The sequence below is a fragment of the Arvicanthis niloticus genome, chromosome 13 (assembly GCF_011762505.2).
Source record: "Arvicanthis niloticus isolate mArvNil1 chromosome 13, mArvNil1.pat.X, whole genome shotgun sequence".
Taxonomy (NCBI): domain Eukaryota; kingdom Metazoa; phylum Chordata; class Mammalia; order Rodentia; family Muridae; genus Arvicanthis; species Arvicanthis niloticus.
In genome coordinates this window covers 23221325-23241756 of record NC_047670.1, presented here as the reverse complement: position 1 = coordinate 23241756, position 20432 = coordinate 23221325, and the positions used below count along the sequence as shown (strand labels likewise).

The 20432-nt window shown below is 35.6% G+C and overlaps 2 protein-coding genes across 8 annotated transcripts in view; one reads left to right on the top strand and one right to left on the bottom strand.

Moving 5' to 3' along the window:
* Positions 1-20432, bottom strand: part of LOC117718776 (nonsense-mediated mRNA decay factor SMG5-like) — a 121381-nt gene that overhangs the window by 88661 nt on the left and 12288 nt on the right. Inside the window, exon 1 of one of the 5 annotated variants that reach the window (XM_076911333.1) lies at positions 395-634. The exons of 1 other annotated variant lie outside the window; for it this stretch is intronic. The gene's annotated coding sequence lies outside the window, so the exon portion shown is untranslated. Of the gene's footprint in view, positions 1-394; positions 635-20432 lie in introns of those variants that run through there. 3 more of the 5 variants (XM_076911336.1, XM_034516665.2, XM_076911331.1) reach the window with 3 other exon arrangements.
* Sybu (syntabulin) overlaps positions 587-20432 on the top strand; it is a 105678-nt gene continuing 85832 nt past the window's right edge. For all 3 annotated transcript variants that reach the window (XM_076911344.1, XM_034516667.2, XM_076911343.1), the window contains exon 1: positions 587-699. The gene's annotated coding sequence lies outside the window, so the exon portion shown is untranslated. The remainder of the gene's footprint in view (positions 700-20432) is intronic.

Here is a 20432-nt window from a genome sequence, read left to right as displayed (position 1 = left end):
ATGTAACCCAAGTAGCCTTTGATGGTAAGGGGAATTTTTCCAAGGACGGGCTGTCTTAAAAGCCACCTTAGGACCATGCTGCGGTTTCTAGGGTTTTAGATCTCCAGCTCAGAAATCTGAGTACTCCTCACTCAGGCCCACAACCGCCCCCAGGGCTTCGGTGCAGCCCTGCAATACAGACAACCCTTCTCCTGCCCTAGATGGGGCTCCCCCAACTGGCGGGAAACGGAGGCACTGCAGTGCGACACCCTGCCGGGAGCTGAATATCAAGCCGGAGCTTGTGAGCCACACAGGCCCTGGTGACAGCAGCCTGACCTTGGGTTTGTGAGCCCCAGAGCAAAACCCTAGGGGTAATCAATCCTCTGGTCGCCAGCATCTTTGCACCCTCACCTACCGGTACAGAGTCTCCGGCCTCCAGCGCCTGTCCCCACGTGTTCCGAAGCCCCAAGTGCCGCCGCGCTGGCTCCAGAAGCCAAGAGGCCGAGGAGGGGACCGGAGCGCGCTGGCGGCTGCCGCACCACGTGTGCTAACCCGGCTGGCGCGGGCGGAGCGGGCCAGGGCTGGCTCCTCCAGCCCCAGCACAAACCGGTTGCCACGCGCCGCCGTGTCGCCGGTCGGCGGCCCAGTCCAGCACAAGCCTCTAGGGCATTTGGGGACACTGTCTGGACAGCGCAATGGACAAGGTCTGCAAAGAAAACGGTAAGACGCACGCTTTGGTGTCAATGTCTGCAGGCACTGCAACCAATGCCTTGGGTTCAGTGAGGGCAGAGAGGACTGCTGACCCCAGAACTTCCCCTTCCATTGAAGAAGGCACCCAGCGTGGACTGGACAAACTCAAAGAGGTCATGGAAAATTGAACACAGGGGTGCTCTCCAGAGAGGGACACCAAGGCGAAAGTGGCTCTGTCTGATTGGTTATTGAAAGGCTCTAACTGGAATCTGCAACTATCAGGTTGGCTAGACCAGCATGTTGGCCATCAGTTTTGCCTGACCCTTGCCTGGTGTTTCTCAGAATTTATGCTTAGAAATGGCGCCTTCAGAAAGGGAAGGTTCAGTAAAGAGGTTGTCTCCAAAAGGCCTCTGGGGATGGATCGTTCTCAAGTCTGCAGTCTTCATGTTTGTGTTTCCTAGGTGATTTTTCATAAAGATTATCCGAAGTGAAAAGATTAATCTGGATTTCATTGCTATGTTATTGAAGAGGTCGAACATCTCATAATGGGTGGTGTCGACAGTTTACAATATATACTGGGAGTGAATTGTAGAACCAACCAAATGAAGAAATATGGAACCTTAAATTGTTGTGAGGGGAGACACCTACGTCTTCAAATAAAGAAGGCACTTGGGGGAACTCTTCTTTCCTGGTGTTTTTATCTTCTCTGGTGCAGTGGAACCAAGTGAGAGACTCTACTGCTGATTCTCAGGGTCCTTTCTAGGTGTCTTGCCTCATAACCACAGAGCATAGCAATTCAACTCTTGAATGTTTTTTTTCTTTTTCCAGAAAAAAAAAAAAGCCAAACTTGAACCCAGTGCAGTTCAGAATCTGCATTTTAGAACCTGCTGTAGGAATGCCAGCTTGGTGTTCCATCAGGTATATTTGGGGAATGGTGTCTTTTCTACCCCACAAAGGAAACCCCTGGAGCAAAAGAAATCAAGCAGGCTTTCTGTGCCAAACTTTCTCCATGTGGCATTTGAGAGAATAGTTCATTTGTCTCTTTGAAAGCAGCATAATTACTATCATGCATATTTCGCTTACTTTGAAAATAGCACTGTTTAAATGAAAATCCATGTAAAGCATACTGTTCAATCTATTTTAAGTTGTATGTCATTATCTTGATGTGGACTTTATAGTTACAGTCCTTAGGGTAACACCTTAATAAAACTAAACAACCAGATATATTAAATGTGCCATTCTAAAAACTATCAGATTCTAGTTTCATATTTATTTATTTATTTATTTATCTATTTTATTTATTTATTTATTTATTTATTTATTTATTTTTGTGTGCACATGCATGTGTACTTGGGTGCATGTGTCTCCTGAAGCCTATGTAGAGTTCCTAGGGTAACTTAGGAGTTGGCTCTCTCTTTCTACCTTATTGGTTTAGGGTTATCTGGTTAGTGGGCTTGGAGGCAAGCAACTTTATCTGCTGAAACACATCACAATTCCCAGACTAACTTTGTAGATGAGCAACTGAGGCTGACCGAAAAAGTCAACAAGGGTGTGACTACTTAGCCAATGGCAAATTTCAAACCAGCATGCCCTAAAGTCCAGACACGGAAATTTCTGTATATTTTTGTAAGTGAGTGATTTTACAAAGTACAAGTGATTTGCTGGACTTAGTTAGCCACAGTGTTAGAGAAGTGTGGCTCCAAAGGAATAGTGTGAGGGTAAACTCTGAGATGATACATGCCTGTGCATCCTGATTGTGATGGTTTGACAAACCTATACACATGACAAAATGTCAGATCTTTAGACATATTACATAATGGAAATTTCCTGATGATGTGATCTATACAATATAGTTGCTTGGAAAAAAAACTGGACGAAGGATATATAGGACCTCTCTCCCTTTCCTTTCTACTTCCTATGAAATTATAATTTTTCACAATAAAAGTCTTTTCCTTTAAGGTCATTTAAAAACACATCAAATTCCAAATATGATAGATAGATAGATAGATAGATAGATAGATAGATAGATAGATAGATAGATAGATAGATAGAGATTCAGATATAGATATGTATCAGGCATTTGCTACATACTTAAAATATTTGTTATATAAACTAGTATTTGCATTCTTTATTGGTACTTTTAAAGACCAACTTTTGTATATAAGCTGTTTGTTGTATTATAGAATACACATTCTTAGATATTAGTTCATATGAAGGATACCAGAATAGAGTAATTCAACAGTATTTTAGCAGTTTACTCAGTGGTTTGGGGAATTCTTCCTTAATCTCGGGGAAATGGGCAGCAAATAATCTCAGAAATGCTTCCTGTGTTAAGTTAGCAGCCTGGATGTTTTGTAGTATTTTTTCTGATTAAAAATATTAAGGTACTGAGTCTATATAGAAGGTACTGAGTATTAATATTAAGGTACGGAGTCTATATATATTTGTTCTTTCTTCCTCTCATTCCCATGCTCCCAGAAATAAGGCTCAGACTGAAAATATATTTACAAATACCCTGGCCATTATAGATAGGCTCTTCTCTCTCTAGAAATAATTTAATAAAACGCATTTATTTTCATCCACATTCTGCCACAAGGCTGGCTGCCTGTGCTCAGGTACCATAGGTCTGTCCTATCACATCTTCCCTGGGTGAACCTCCTGAGTATGACTATCACAGAATTCTTTCTGCCTCCCAGATAGTCCACCTTTTATTCTTCCCTTTCCTAGGCCATAGTTTTTTGTTTTGTTTTGCTTTTTTTTTTTATTGACAGGTGAGACATCCATATAGAAACAAGATATTCTCTCTACAAATCTATAATTTTCCTTTCATCTTAACAGAGTATTTTCTGTGCCTCAGGTACCTGAATGCACAGCCATCTCCTTGAAGAATTGATAGAAGGGGGCATATTTTCTACAGGAAGAAATCATGCTCTCAGATGCTTCCCTCTTTACAAAAACAACAGGAATATAAATCAAAGTTGGATTTTAATATCTATCTTTTTAAGGAGTCTCTACTTTGAAGGTTGACAACCAATGAAAGAAGCCCCACAGTATACTAGTGTAATTTTAAAGCACTCCTGTAGACTAAGTTCTTAACAATTCTAGACAAGTCTCCATTGTAGGCTTTCTGCATAGGGAAGACAGGACTCTGAGAATGTCAGTTTTACTGGTGTCCTTTATAAGTTCCATGATTGATGAATATAAGCTACTTAAACACTTAATATTAGTTAAATACACTGTTTTCTCAGACTTTATGCACTGAAATGTACAAAATATATGTTTTATATGTTATAATTGTAAAAACTGCATACATAACTTTTAAAGAGTTATCTGGGAATCATATAAAATCTTCTCTGTACTTCCTGTTGTACACTTGGCACACTAGGAGAAAACACATGACTTGAGGCATGTTCCATGCTCCAGGGGGTGATGAGAGAGAACAACCTAGTTCCACACAACAACAGGAGAAAGCATTGATACTAAGCCACACAACTGACTCCTATTTTTAACAGGTCTTGCAAACAGCCTGGTTGTCACGGGTGGAGCTCTGTGCTAGGGCAGCCCTTTGCAGCAATAGAAAAAAGTCAGGATCTTTATACCGAAATTAGCTCAGAACTCACACAAATCACAGTATATCTACTGCACCCAGCCAGAAAGTCTCAGAAATAGTATCATGCGAATCTTTCCAGATGCCTTGCTGAAGTACACACTTCCCACATGTCCCAAAATGACTGTCTATGGCCCAGCTTCATTTCCCAAATGTATTTACTTCATTTAAAAACCAGAAAGACGTTTACTTATAAAAGGTTGAAGTAAAAATCTTAAAAAATCAAGAGAATTTGCTTTTAAAAATCCAAATTTCTAGCTTCATCAGGCCTGACACGTTCTAATGAGGGCCAGGCTTTTCTACAGACAGTGTCTACTGTTTTTCTGCTGATGGCACACTGACCACCAGCTCATATGTGTGTCAGGAATTTCCCTGTTCAATTTATTTAGATATTAGTGCAGCAGAAGGCCTGCGATTGGACAGGGAAAAGGGAGGCAGTGCTAGGCTTTGCGGGGGGGGGGGGGGGGGGGGGGTAGGGAGGAAGGAGAAGGAGAGGAGCCAACATGGAAATGGAAGGATAGGGTGGTTCAGGACCAGTGTGGTTTTAAATAAACACCGGTAGTTATGAATATCTTATAAAGTTAGAATAATTGGGATAACTTGTCTAATCTAGTTGGGCAGCTTGTATCATTATCAATTAGACCAGGAATTACTGTGTAGGCATCTTGTGAATTGAGAATTTATTGATACATAAATCTGACTTGTTAAATATGAGCTTCTAGAGTTTTCTTTCTACCGGTAAATGGGTGCTGTGCGGCTGACCCCGGAGTGGACAGTTGTTGCATGGCAGCGAAGAGAGCTCCAGCACCACTTGGAGAGTTGGTGGGCTGAGAGTAGCCCAGCAGGACATCACGAGAACAGAGAGTGCCCAGCAGTAGGACAGGAAGTTAGAGGGTTCGATTTTTATTTCACGCAACAAATATGTATTGACTGCCTTAAATAAAAGTGTCTAAGCTTTGTGACTTATGCCCTAGACCACCTTCCAAATGTGCTAGTCCCATTCCATCTGTAGATACAGGAGTAAAAATAGAGTGAGTTACTTATGGCCCAGACATTCGTTTGCACAAAAGCAGATCTCTAAGTACCAATGTTTTAAATATATATATATGTATATATATATATATGTATATATATATATATATGTATATATATATATATATATATATATACATATATATATATATATATGTGTGTGTGTGTGTGTGTGTGTTCAAAATGCACTGCTTAAATTGTCAGGTAAATTTTTAAATATTTAAAATACTTAAATACTGCACTTAAATATTTAAATTAAAATATAAAGAAAATTAAATATGTAAATTATTTGAATATTACTAAAAGGCTTTTTCTTCTGTAGTTTTTGAAACAGAAAAATTAGATGTTTCCTTTCTACATTGATTTTTTTTTTTGAGGGTGCAGAGGGTTGTCTTTTCTCTTCTCCAGGGCTCTTTAGATGTTTACAGTGGTGCCATGATTCTGTTCTATTGGTAAAAGATGCCACTCTAAAGCCTGGACACGTTATTTTTCTATCAAATGAACTAAGTGCTTTCATATAGCATCCAGTCTAAGTCTTACTTCTCAATTATAAGCTTTGTTCTACAGTTTTTACTTTTAAATTACTTCTGTATCCTTCAAATATAATTTAAATGAAGAAATACTTTGTTTGTTTCTTAATATTTCTGCAAGACATAGTTAAAATTCATTTCTAATCTCCTTGACACTCTGAAATGAAGTTTCAAAATCTAAAATCTAAACTCTGGATTTTTCCATTATTCACAATTAGAAGAAATAACTTTCATTATCATAATGTTTAGCTCAAATATTTAACTAGCTAAACATTGTTATTGATCATAACAATTGGTAATAGAATGAAATAGATAATGTAAAATAATAACATCTTGAATGGTCCTCTAAGCTGAAATAGGGAAAGAAAAGACAATAATAAGTTATCTATTTTTCAAAAAAAATGTAAGTATATAAAATATGAATACAATCTCACAAAAAGAACATCCTATCTTATTCCCCAAAGAAAATGATGAACTTTTGATGACCCAACCAAAGACAGTTTCTTGAGTTAAAACCATAAAAATCACGTTAGATTAAATCTACTAACAGTGCATTTTCTTTCCCTGGGGCAAAATGACATAATTTTGAAGTATGAATGAAAAGTCAGGTAGAGGGTAATATTAACCAGTCTTCTCCTTACTTTCTTGGTTTAACTTGTGCCCAGGGAAACTCAATTTGTAATTTCATCAATTTCATACCATTAATACACATTAAACTAACTTTAAGAGGTACAGAATAATGGTCTGAGTGAGTAGGTGCTATTAAACCTAATGACACTTTAATGTATTTATTAAAATGATGCATGCTTTTGAAAGGGCCATTATGTTTCCATAAGATAGCAAGGGGTAGACTTGTAAACTTTACATCATCTAGATGAACATCCTTCCGTATTCATTTGGTTCTTGGCATATTAAAAGGAAAGGTGGCTACTCTAAGGTTATTTCTTTTTTGTAATTATTTCTTTTATATTTTGAGATTACAATATAATTACATCATTTATCATTCCCTTTCTTCCCACTGCCTCAGAAATCCTGTGTGCCCCTTCTTGTTCTCTTTAAAATTCATTGCATCCTTTCTCACTAGTTGTTGTTACATACATATATGTGTATATGTATATACTCTTAAATACATAAATACCTGCTCAGTCTGTATCACTTTATTTATATGTATGTTTTAAGACTGATCATTCATTGTTGGATAATCAAATAGTGTGCTCTTCCCTGGGAAGAGCTTTTCGCCTTCCTTAGTTACCTATAGTTCTTCATGTTAGGTTGAAGATTAGCATGATTATTGATGTTGTCCTTATTCAGCTCAAAATTGGGCAGTCACATTAGTGAGACTTTACAGGTGTAGCTTCTAACATTCCTAAGAGACACAAACTTACACCAAACTCTCTTGATTCTCTGGCTTTTACAATCTTTTCAACTCCTCTTCTGTAATGGTCCATGAATTTTCTCATCTGGGCCAACAATGTTCCTTCTAAAAGCCAAAGACACATAACAAAAACCGCAGTACCAGGCATGAGAAGCTTTCTTTTGAATTGTTGGTCAGGATTGTTCAAGAAAGCCTGCAAAACATTATAAGCTATTGTTATTGCTCTTGGTGTCCTCACTTCTCTGGGGCAGGAAAGATAATTTCCTATTGGTCTTTATCAATAGGAACCATGAAATTCAGAATCAGGACCCAGAGGCCCTTGAGCTGAAATTGAACTACATTTCGTGGTGCCAGAGAGCATCAGGTAAGCTTCCAAAGTAGGGAAACAACCAACTGTTCTGCACATCTATGATGCTTATGAACCACAACAACCATCATGGTATGGTAACCTGAAGAAAGTGTACAATAATCACACAAATATCCTGGAAGTAACCAATAGTTCTCTAATTGGACTCAGAACTCACTCAACAAGAAAAAAAAAAAAAACCAAAAAACACTCCTGGTGTTGGAAAACCTAGCAAAGCTAATAAAGTCCTGGATCTTTGTGGAGTTCCCACAAATGCCACTTTACTAAACTGACACAATCCTTAACTACATTCTAAACGTTTGTCCTTATACCCACAGATAACTGTAGTCTCAACCCAACATTAAGGAAACTACTCTTTGCAACAGACTCGAGACTATTACAGAAGAACATAATCAATCAAAAATGCAGAGTTGTGGAGTCCAGTCCAAACTGATATATCTACAAAACAGCTCACACCAAAGGCTATTTGTTTAATTACTGAAAATATTTCTATCACACAATATATTCTGATCATGGCTTCTTCCCACCCTGTGTCCCAGATTATCCCTACCTCCTCACTCATTCAGCTCCTTTGTGTTTAATGGGTTTTGTTTTGTGTTTGTGGTTTTCTGTGTTTTTCTTTTTGTTGTTGTTCATTTGTTTGTTGTTCTGGTTACTTTCTTTATTTTTGTTTGCCTGTTTGTTTTCTAAGTTTATTTCTTAACTCTAAAATAAGGAAATGGTTCTTGGTAGCTCTTGTAGTGTCTTGAGTGTTCTATCCATGGTGCTGAATCACTCCCTTTGGTTGAGACACCTCCTCTCCCACTACAAAAATAAACAATGAAGACGGGAAGACTGGTGTTTCTCTTGATCAACAACTTTAAAAAAAAATAAAATAAGGCTGAGAGATGGTGCTGCATACCTTTAATCTCAGCACTCTGGAGGCAGAGGCAGTCTGAACTCTGAGTTTGAGAACAACCTGGTCTACAGAGTATGTTCTAGGATCACCAGAGCTACACAGAAAAACCCTGTCTAGAATAAAACAAGAGCCATGATTGGAATTTAGTAATCCATGTATTATACAGTTTTGTACTTAGCATAGAAAATAATACGAAAACATTATTGATTTGTGTATTTGAGGACTTGAAGGGGGAACAGAAAGTATCAGGTTTTAGCCTAATGTTTCAACTTGGCATTTTCAACTTTTCACTCTCACTATCCCGTTATTTACCAAACTATAATATGATAGTAATAGTCACTGACTGCCATTCATTTACCAGAAACTTTTCAGTTTATGTTTTGAGATGCTAATACTTTGGACATTTTTCATGTAATTTCAGGCAAGACAAAGTCATACACTTTCTAATAATGAACTGTAATTTGTATTCCTCTTTATATACCTATAAAATACCTATGATTGGTTTCAGATTAATTTAGTGAGACATATAGCTCTGAGAATTACAGATGATTTTAACATATGTTGCTTGCTACAAAAGTTAATAATGGTTGCACACATATTAAACATAAAATAATACCATAAAGCAGTACATATCACTAAAACAACATCAGGGAAGAACTGAGTCAGTTTGGTATTTTCACTATTATCTTATTATCTCTATTCTCTAACTCAGTTATTAACACATACTAAGTAGAATCTATTAGTTGTATGAATTAGAATCTGAATGAAAGAATACTTACAAAAAGAAAAGAATTGGTGGCACTGATCACATGGCATGAGCTCACAGGTATCAATTAGCAAGTTAGAAGCTTGATATCTATTATTCCCAATGTATTAAAATATTTAGAGCAAAGTAAGTGTGTTTGTATTAGTATATATTAAATGATACATATGCAGTGTGCTTTCTCTATTGTCTTTTTTTCTCCAAATATGGGAAGTTAACTGACATGCTTAAATAACCAAGCAACTAAATAAGAAATAAAAAATTTTAAATGCCTAATTTGAGCTTTTAAACAACTATGATCCCAAAATCAAAGCCAATGTTAGCATTTAAGTGCCTTCTTAATTTTCATATACCATCTAAATTAAAGCTCTTCAAAAACCTATTTCTTGTGATTACTTTATGAGAAGTTTCTTTTGCACAGATGCATTTTCTTTCCTAGATATCTGAAGTTACATGGAAAATAGAAAAAGAAAATGGCATTATGGGAGATGAATAATAGTTAGTGCTCTCAGTTAATGTTTACTGATACTCCACTGAAGGAATAATTCTGCAGTAATGTAGTCTCTCCAATAGTAAAGTTAAGTATAGCAGGATGTTCAGTCACAGATTGAAGAAAGGGTTTTGCAAATGGAAATATATTCTACTTTTCAACAAGATCTAAATCAAACAATTGAACGTGTTAGCCAATTCTGACCTACACATTAAACTCATTTATAGAAGTATCATTAATAAACTCTACAAATATTTTATTTTCTTAATGTGGCTGATATTTTGTCTTTATGTTACATTTCTGAGACAGACTCTTGTAAATCTATCAGAGCTTGAGCTTGCTCTGATAATCATCACTAAAATGTGTCCAAAAAACTCACCAATTATCTTAAACTAAAATATCAACAATTTTGTCATAAAAGAGTACTAGACTAAAGGAATCTGTAAAGAAGTTACATGCTTACCACTCATTCATAAATTAGCTCTCTGATATCTAGTTAAGAAACTCAAGACTGGTTTGCAGCCCCATGGGAAGAGGAACAATACCAACCAATCAGAGCTCCCAGGGTCTAAACCACCAGCCTGGGAGCACATAGGGAGAAACCCACGACATATCCAGTTGTATATGTAGTGGAGGAGGGACTTGTTGGGTATAGGTGGGAGAGGAGGTACTTGGTCCTGAAGGCTGGATGCCCCAGTGTGAGGGAATTCAAGGGTGAGGAAGTGAGAGTGGGTGGCTGGGTGGGGGCACATTTTCACCCTTGAAGAGGATGAGGGGAGATGGGAAAGAAACTAAAAACTAAAAAAAATTAACTGAAGTAAATACTGAAAAACATACTGTATACACTAGAAATACCTCATCTTTCTCATTGCAAAAGGGAAAAGACAATCTGATTTTCTTTGGTGAAATGAGAATGGACCTATGCATTAGGTGAAGTGGTTGATATATTATTCATGTACTTAGTTATCCTTTATGTTAATAAATATCCTCAGAGGTTTATAATAGACAGATAGAGAAATAGATAGATAGATAGATAGATAGATAGATAGATAGATGATAGATAGATGATAGGTAGATAGATAGATGATAGATAAACAGACAAGTAGAAATAAATAGATGATATAGATAGATGATGATGTATTGATGATGATGATGACAGCTCCATCACTAGCTCTAAAAGGCTTAGTATATTTCATTGTCCAATTATCACATGTAAGGAGAGGAAAATGAACATTAGTCATATGAACACTAAGAAGGGTGAACTAAGAAAAGCACTTCAAACCATAAATATTCAAAATAAGATAACTTGCTTAATGTATCATGCTAACACATAAGTCATGTGGCTAGCTGTTTTGGTTTGGTTATTTTTTTATTCCCTGGTGTTAACTGTTTTGCAGCATTTTTCATTATGTTGTGCTTTTATCAATATTTCACTGTCCTTAGAAACCGATTTCTTCACAGCTTTTACATATGTCACTGACAAATTTTGCACATCAGGGAGAGGAAAATCGTGGAAAAAATTTTCAAAAATCTGTCCTTGGCTTTCTTAATGGACATTTAAAGTAAGCAATATTGCAATGTTTATAACATATGCCTCATATAAATGAGACCAATAGGAACATGATAACAAATTTCTAACTGGATTTACACCCATTATCTGGCTGGTTTTGCTGGAGTACAAGCAGGACTCAGCCCCCTGGCCTTACTCACCCTGTCAGAGTACTTTAGCTGGAAGCTTTGTCAGAAAGCATGAGTGTGCCCTGATGATGCAGAAATGTAAACTGCAAATTTAGCATTAGTATTCTACTTGAACAAAGAGGTACCAGAAGGCACCATACATCAATACAGATTTTTCTGGTTTCCAGTTAGAAGAGAGACAGAGCAACCCAACTCTTGAATTCTTTAAAACAAGTCTTCATCCCTTGCCCCAGAACTAAAACTTTTTTTTTTTTTTTTTTTTTTTTTTTTTGAGACAGGATCTCACTATGTAGTCTCAGCTGGCCTAGAACTTTACTATGCAGAACATGCTGGACTTGAACTCCAGAGATCCACCTACCCCTGCCTCCCAAGTACTAAATTAAAGTCATTCACCATTACTCCTGGAAAATGAAATAGTAATTTTATTAATATAACTTCTCTTTCTTAATAGGTAAGTTTATTTGTGATCATGAGTAAGAAATATTTATTTTGATAGGGGTTACTATCTATCAAAGATTTGTCATAATGTCATGAGAAGTTTAAAAAAATAGATTAACTGGGCATTGTTTTGTAAAATGTTGCTGGCTTTTCAAAGTTTAGTTTTGAAGTTAGGAGTCTGTCCAAAATTTAAATTTTCAAGTGAGCAATTAAACAATGGAGAACTTACACTGCCTGACTTTTCTCAAAACTAAAAAATTAGAAATGATGGAACTTACAATTTATTTCAAAATTTCATTAGGATAGAAAGCAGATTTGCTTCCATCAAACCACACAAAACTACCTTCTGTCATTTTTCACTATGATTGTCTTTGAGCTGACTGACAGGACAGAACTGCGTATAGTCATTTCTACCGCAGCAGATTGAAAGCAGCTGGGGACTGAGCTCCAGTGAGTGTCTATTCTGAGTTTATTCCAGGTCATATGGTTTTTTTGTTGCAAGCGCTTTTATAGAAAGTAACTGAGAACTAATGATCAGTTTAAAACTATTTCTCATAAATAAAAAATTATCTGTCTTGAAGTCATACACGCTGGATACTTCTGTAGGATTTGAGAGTTTATACATTTTTTTCTAGTTTGGAATTAGCATAGTTTAGAATTTATTTCTGTTTCTAACTGGAACTTCTGTACCGTATTTTATTTTTACTTAATTATCTAGTATTTATATTTTGAAAAATACTTAATGTGATTATAATAGTATACTTTAGAACCTATTGGAGGCTGCTGAAGACAAAACTGTATTTAAATACATCTATAGGTTTCAGTGCTACTTAGCATCAGGGAGACCCAATATTAAACCTCAACAAAGATGAAAAGCTTTTGAGCAATGAATGACCTCAGGCAATGGTACAGTAAGGCTTATATTTTCCCAGACACACAGAAATTGATTCTGAAGTGATAGAGATTACTGTTACTGAATTATGACATCTCTCACAACAAACAGTCATGAATTTTCTCTGTACTTCATTCCTCATAACCATCTGCTTCCCAAAACCTCATGAGTCACATGTTTGATTCACATGAACTTAATGACAAACAATTACAGAAAAGTGTTTTTATTGTGGGAAACAACTATGAGCTGTGTATAAGAATCAATTAGAATCACATAGTAGACCCCAAGTCATTCTAGTCTTTAGCTATGGCATAAGCCACTGTCTATGAAAGAATTGTCTTTTTCCACAATCTTAAAATTCATTTGGAACTTCTTTTTTTTTTTTTTTTTCTATACCTAAATCAGGTACAGATAACATAGGCACATCTTTATGGCAAAACAGTAAAGGGTATTTCAAGACTAATAATTAAAGATACCATTCTTGCTATTCAGTATGGTGAATAATAAACATAGGTGTATAAATATATTTTTCTTCAATAATGTGACACAAATGTCCTACCTAAGTGTTAATGTATTTGAAGTCAGGTCTTAAAAAGCCAATGTCTTCCTTTTCTTTTCTTAAAGGTTTAAGTAGTGTTAATTGTATTTATCCAGATATAAATATTCTGTAACTAAATATAACAAAAGTAATCAGATACTGCTGATAAAATTATCCATGGCCTGAGGTCAATATTTTCATTTTGGTCAAGCTTCAAGAATGGCATATATAGCTTGATCATCCTAGCCCTTTTTGTCCTGGGAATAATTTTATTTCTGCCCATCATGCTAAAGCTTTTCTTTAACAACATGAAAATGGATCCCCAGACAGAGTTATTAATTTAACAGACTGGCAAGCCAAGGACAGGTAAGATTCTGCACAGAGCCTTACCAACATAAGACAGAAATGTATTGCTTTTGATAATGCATATTCCATGATGGGTAAGGAAGACATGTCAGAATGACCTAAGATAGGCTCAGTCTTGTTTATGAAATAAAAAAGGGAGAGATGTGGAGAGCTTTTGGGGCTGCTTCATAGGAATCTGGCATTGGCCAAGGACAAGGAAATGGGGTGCTTGGCAGGAATCTGACATTAGCCAAGGACAAGGAAATAGGCTTCAGGCAGGAATCTAAATCTTATGCTAGAACAAAGAAGTAAGCATCAGACATGAAAATGACTTTACGCTAAGACAGAGAAATAGGCTCAGATATTTTGGTCATTCTGATAAGCCCTTAGAGACAGTGATCATAGGAGTGATCATGGGACTGTTTATTGTCTTGCTTGTTCTGTGACTATTTGTGTTTATTGACTTGCTTGTTCCTTGGCGATTTGCATCTATTGTGTTGCTAGTTCTTCAACCTAGAACTGACCTTAATACTTGCATGTATTTAAAATTGTATAAAAGCAAAAAAATGCAGATTAACTCAAAGCTTTGCTGGAACATAATGTGTATTTCTGTGAACTATTTTCAAAATAATGAATGAAATTTGAAGTTATTAAGATCATGCAGAAAATGTAAATGTTTTTTCTACAACATATACTATAAGGCTTAAATGTTTTTAGCAAATGACCACTTCTAAAGTTATCTTCTAAATGCCAGGCTTACATGTTTATAATTTCATAAGAAATCCATTCCTTCTCAAGTGCTATGACCATTGTTCAGCTTAATAAGAAAACAGCTAAGTCACTTTTAATCATCATGCAACTTTTGCACATCAGTGGAATGGTAAATCTTAGCACAGAAAAAAGGCCTTGATGATGTATTCTCAAATTGAAGTTATACAGATTGTCTTAATGCTGGAGCCAAAGATTCCCAGTTGTTCAACCACAGTTTATTAAATGCACAATCAATGTAAAATTATTTGATTTTGTTTCAATCTTTCCAACAATGACAGTCTACATTCAGTCTACACCCACTGGATAACTCTGGAAAGTGTATTCTTAAGTTGATAAATACAAGTCTAAGATCCATGTAGAAGTTGGAAGGAGGAGGTCACTTCAACATTCAGCTTTATTGGCTTCATTACTAAGGTCTTATTCATTATTCAAATTGTACACATCATGGGAAAACATAATTTAATGAAAAAATATTTGCAGCCTTATTCTTAAATTGCATGGTGTGCTTTTTTTACACCCACATTATTGGTTTGGTTTTTTTTATAAATGTTATCCAAAAGGAACTATAACAATAATCACTTTTTGTAATTGTAGAGGAGGAAGCTACACCCTTCAATTTTATAAGTGAATATTGATAAAGTAACCGCAAACTTTTCTGTGCACATCCACTAAGTAAAAGCCCTGAATCAACTACACGTTTTTGCAAGAATCATAAATCCTGTTTCACTCAAAAAAAAAGTGCTGTAAACGCTCCCCAAATTGACTAGCTTTCAACTTTATTTCCTACTTTTTACATTTTAAAGGTTTATGAAACACATATAGCAAACCTAGTTTGAAACTTCTCAAAGGCAACTCTCACTCAAATTATTTTAGGAGGAAGTGCTGTTGGCCTAATTCACATGGTGGAAACTTAATCTCTAGTGAAACTTAGGACCCTCTGAAGCATTACTGTAATATCTTGCTCAGGAACGCCTTCTGCTATCCTCAGTGAACAACATTCCAACTCACTGAAAGAGTACCTTTGAGGTGGAGGCTTCACACACTGCTCAGAACACATATCTGAACAAGTGCCCTTGTGTATACATTCCTTCTGTTTCTAATGGCATGCATGAATAATGAATAAAAAGCCTATGAAATATGCACTCAGATCACCTTCCTCTGCTTTTAGACTGTACTGCTCCCAGAAGAAGGAAACAAATGTTGCTAAAATAACAGTCCCAGGTTTAATATGATTTAACATAAAGTAGTGTTTTCTCCATACAAATTTAGTCTGCTCTGCCAAAAAAGAATTAATCTGAAGAAAAAAAAAAAAACCAGGATCACACATTAAAGTGAGATTTTCATACCTCTTTGCTCTACAATAAATTGGGAAGACCAAATAATTTGAACTAGAAAATAGTCTGAGAGATGGTGTTAATCTTTTATAAAGAATATGCCAATTTTTGCACTTAGAACACAAAGAAAAGAAATTTTATGTTAAAGTTCCCTCTCTCCCTTACTCATCTTCTCTTTTTCATTTTTCTTCTCTGTCTCCCTCCCTGTCCTTTCAAATTATATATTATACTTGAAAAAGAACAGAGAGAAGAGGGGGTAGGGAAAGAAAGAACAAGAATAACAGAAAAGAAGGAATAAGGGTGTTGGTGGAAATGTATTCTGGAGAGTTGAAACACGTTCAATCTTTACTTAAACATATTATACTTAAATGATGAAGGAAGCTCTGTTACGGAAGTAAAATATCCTTTAGACTTCATTCAGTAATTTTCACAAGTTCGAAAAGTAACTTTACAGAATCCTTATACAGTATTAAATATTATGGGGAAAGAAAGCATCATCCTAAGAGGTGAGCTAGTATGCATAGAATATTTAAACTAAGTTAATATTAAGTATGCAAATTTGTGGGATTTAAAAAATAGTGTAGTCTCATTTTCAAACTTTTTTTCAGGTGGAACTTAACCTGTTTGACACACGGTTTTGATGCTGTTATTCATATGTTCTTATACATATGTATTGGCCATAGCTTATAACAGAATAGTAAAAGAAAAGGCTAGTCTAAACATAATAAAATAAATATATTTGTGTTCTGCTCATACTTTTATTTCTATTACTTATCTTTTCTTTGTTTTACTTAAGTCTTGGTTTTTACCATTAAATTTAAAATAATTGCAATGGTGATGATAAGTGTCCATCATTTACTAAGTGTTAAAGTACTTTATTGCACACCCGCAAATGGATTTCAGTTTAAATCCATAGCTAGGAAAGGGGTCAGTCAATACTCCTTGCACAAAAACAATTGTCATAAAACAACAGATACTTGTTTAAGCTAGCAAATTTCTAAATAGAAACTCTGAAGTCAATTGATGTGTTGTTCCATGTTTTAAATAATATCTGCTGGCTGCCTAGCATTTTCCTTGAACAAATAGAAGAAAGCTCTAGAGAGGAGAGGGCTGATGAAATATAGCTTATACTGTCATGTGTGTCTCTACATTTCTCAACTACAGTCAAGACATTAAAACATACAGCATTTGTGTAAAACTGACATAATATTAAATCAGAAATAATAAGATGTTTTCCTGTTGACATAGTGCTTCGGTAGACATGACACCTTATAAATGCAATCTCTTCAATCAGATTCTATAGTTTTTCATGCCAAAGCCAATAAATACTTCCAATTTCACAGATCAGTTACTTTATGGAACTAAACTCTCAGGAAAACAAGTCTGAATTGCCACTGCTAGTAACAGTTTTATTCTATTTCAGTGTTCTCCTTTTGTAGACACATAGTGTCAAACGTGTGGATAAATTATAGTCCATTTGTACTTAATATTTAGTGTAGTTGAATTAAATACATATATCTACTATTACTGGCAAAATATCAAAGAAAACTTAAGAGAAATTTCAAATAAAAAGTTTCCGAGATTGGACTACAACCGCAAATGTTTTCACTATTGATCTTCTGTTGTACACTTAAGTTTGGAAATGAATAATTTACCATTCAGCATGGCCTTGCCTCTGTCTGAACTGCATTTATTCTGTATTCTTCTAAAACATATTCATATTTAGGAGGAATGCCCTGAAAGAGAAAGATACTAGTTTGCTATTTTTAAAATATACCATGAAAATTAGGGTTTTTGCCTTTACTTTTCTTGTAAAATTATAGGTTGACACTCTCCTCAAAACCAAACCTTACCCTCTATTTTCCTAGCATGTTTACATATAGACAAAGCTGGTTGAATTACATTATTCTGGGTTTAGGTTTTAGAGAAATCATGAAGAGACAATGAAAGTATAGTTAAAACATCTTATAAAAATTTTTAAAGGGCCCATTAAATTCAACACAGATATTTTTCTTTTAAAATTAGAAAAGATCATTTTCTTTAAATACTAGATAATATTGATTACATATACCTAGAGCCCTAATATTCAAATAGGTCTCTAAAGGCCTAAAGACATGGTTACACGGGGTAGGACAGGTCATAGCATACATACAATTTCTTACCAGCTTAAGCTGAAAAGCTTCTACTACAAGAATCTCTGGCTTTCTGTTTCTGTTTCCAACTCCACTCCCTCTCCACCCCTCTCCACACCTTCTTCCAACTTGAACAACTGCTTAATGTCTTCCTCTTCCTCCTTCTCCTCCTCTCCCCCTCCCCCTCCTTCTTTTCCTCTTTCTTCTCCTCCTCTTTCTCTTTTTCTTCATTCTGTTCCTTCTCCTACCTTCTTCTTTCTCTTGGCAAAATTCTACTGCCTTGCCAAAATAAATAAATAAATAAATAAATAAATAAATAAATAAATAAATACAAAAAAACTTTATTAGCCTCCTCGATATCAATCAAAGGCCTGCGGAATCAGGCCAGGTCTCACTCAGAGTTGCCTGGGAATCAGGAAACCTCCCAGAACGAACTTGAATTTTGGAGTTTAAAGCGTATAAATGAAAGTTTATTTTTACCAGAGTCATCATTTTCTACAAGCAATTTTCAACACGAGGAGCCTCCTTTTCCCTATCAGATGTAGGCTGTAACCTCATCTCAAGCAGCCCTTAAGTGTTAGATGGGTGAGCATTTGTTTAGCCTAGCATAGAGTTTATCAACACATAACAGCTTTAATATAATGACACTTAGAATAATGACTCTTTAAAGCTTTTGTTAAAGCAAATACCCAAGGTTGCAAAAGTTTGTATGAACTGTACACCCTCAAAATATATCTAAGAGACGTTAAACAGCATGCCACATCTTTTTAGCCTCAGAGGTATGAAATAATTTATTTTATACTAAAGTTGACACCCTCATATGTATACCGAGTGCAGGAAAAATCTACCCACTATAGTCTCTGCTGTATTGCCATTTTCTTTATCAACTTATTCTACCATTCAAAAAAAATACAAGTAAATGAATAAAATTCACACTATTCTTTATTAATACTACTATTTTTTAACTATCCAAATGTTCCATATAACATGAAGTACATGTGCTAAAATGCTTTGTCTGGGCTTACTTTAAGGGAACAAAGAAAGAAACATAAAGTTTGTTTTGAGATTTTGCTCATTCACCATATTTTATGGAGAGCTGTGTGGCATTACTTAAGATGTGAATTCTCAAATTTTCTTCTAGTTCTTCCACATTGATGGTAGTGACATAATCTATGTATTTTATTTTAGGGAGTGTGAGTCATTGTAAATCAATTTCAGTAAACTTGAACATATATCTAAAAGAGTTCAGGGAACTACCTTTCCTTTGTCTTTGATGTATGTAAAAATTGATTTGATATGAAAGTTGAGATTCTTGTGCACAAACCAATCCCAGCAAAAAAAAAAAAAAAAAAAAAAAAAAAAAAAGGGATTTAACATTAAATTGGAAGACAAGGTGAAATATAAAACCCAGTGAGGTTGAGAAGGCATGGCAGGAGATAAGGAATACCATGTGATCTATTGCATTTCCCAAAGGCTGTAAACTCTTACAAGTACATAAAGTCTATGAAGTTATTAAATTAGTTAACTTGGCACTGACCTTGAAGAAAATGATATATTTTAAATATGTAATTTTTAGACTTTGAATAAAGCTTTGGCCCTCAAATGAAATGAGTCTTGTTTCCCAGGGGACATTTGAGGATTTTGAGGTATGTTTAACTTGTCACTCTTTAACTGAGTTGTGGGGGATGTTGGTTGCTAATGAAGGGAAGCTGGAAATTCTTCTAACCATCCTCCAAAGTGGAGAACAGCCTCACAAACAGGTATTATTCAGCTTAGTGAGTTTATGGAGCTGAGATTCAGGACCCAGGAATGAAGCCAGCCATAGCATTTCAAAGAATGTGTTGTGTTGCTGGATTTTCCACTCCTGATCCCGCTCTGTCCCTGTTGTTGGCATAGTGCACTCCACTCACAACTATGGCGGAGGCATTGGTTTTCATCTTTTATCCTAGAGCAGTTGCTCATGGCTCCTATTTACATAGTGTGCTATAGTTACTCAGTTCCTAGTAGGAATTTAACGTGCTTTCGAAACTTAGCAAGATACATGCCGAGCTCTCAGTAAAGAGGATTTGTGGAAAAGAAAGTTGAACAGCAGGCATCTTATTTCTCCCCCAACTCCAAATGCCTTTAGTGGATCCAAAATTAGAAGTGTGAATAAAACGCATTTGTCTTTTAAATAGATGGATTTGGGGAGAATTGGTACAGAGCCTTCAGCACATGAAATCTTCACTGCTGCAATGGTAGCTTATTTGGAAGTGCAATGAAGTGTGAAGAGACTGCACCAGCAGGAGGCATTACTTAAAAACCTTAAAACATGAAAAATAGTTTCACAGTCATATGCATGGTTATGAGTCAGCTGACTCAGACTGAAGATTTTGACTACTTATCACAAAGCCACTGACTTTTCTTCCCATCTCAGATGCATTAACAGAGAACTTTCCATTAATTTGTTTGCATTAATTAGATTATATGAAAGAAGAATGGAGCTTGTCACCTTTAAACTAATATGTCTCTTTTACATCCCATCAAAATAAGAAATATAAATTCCTCCAAACC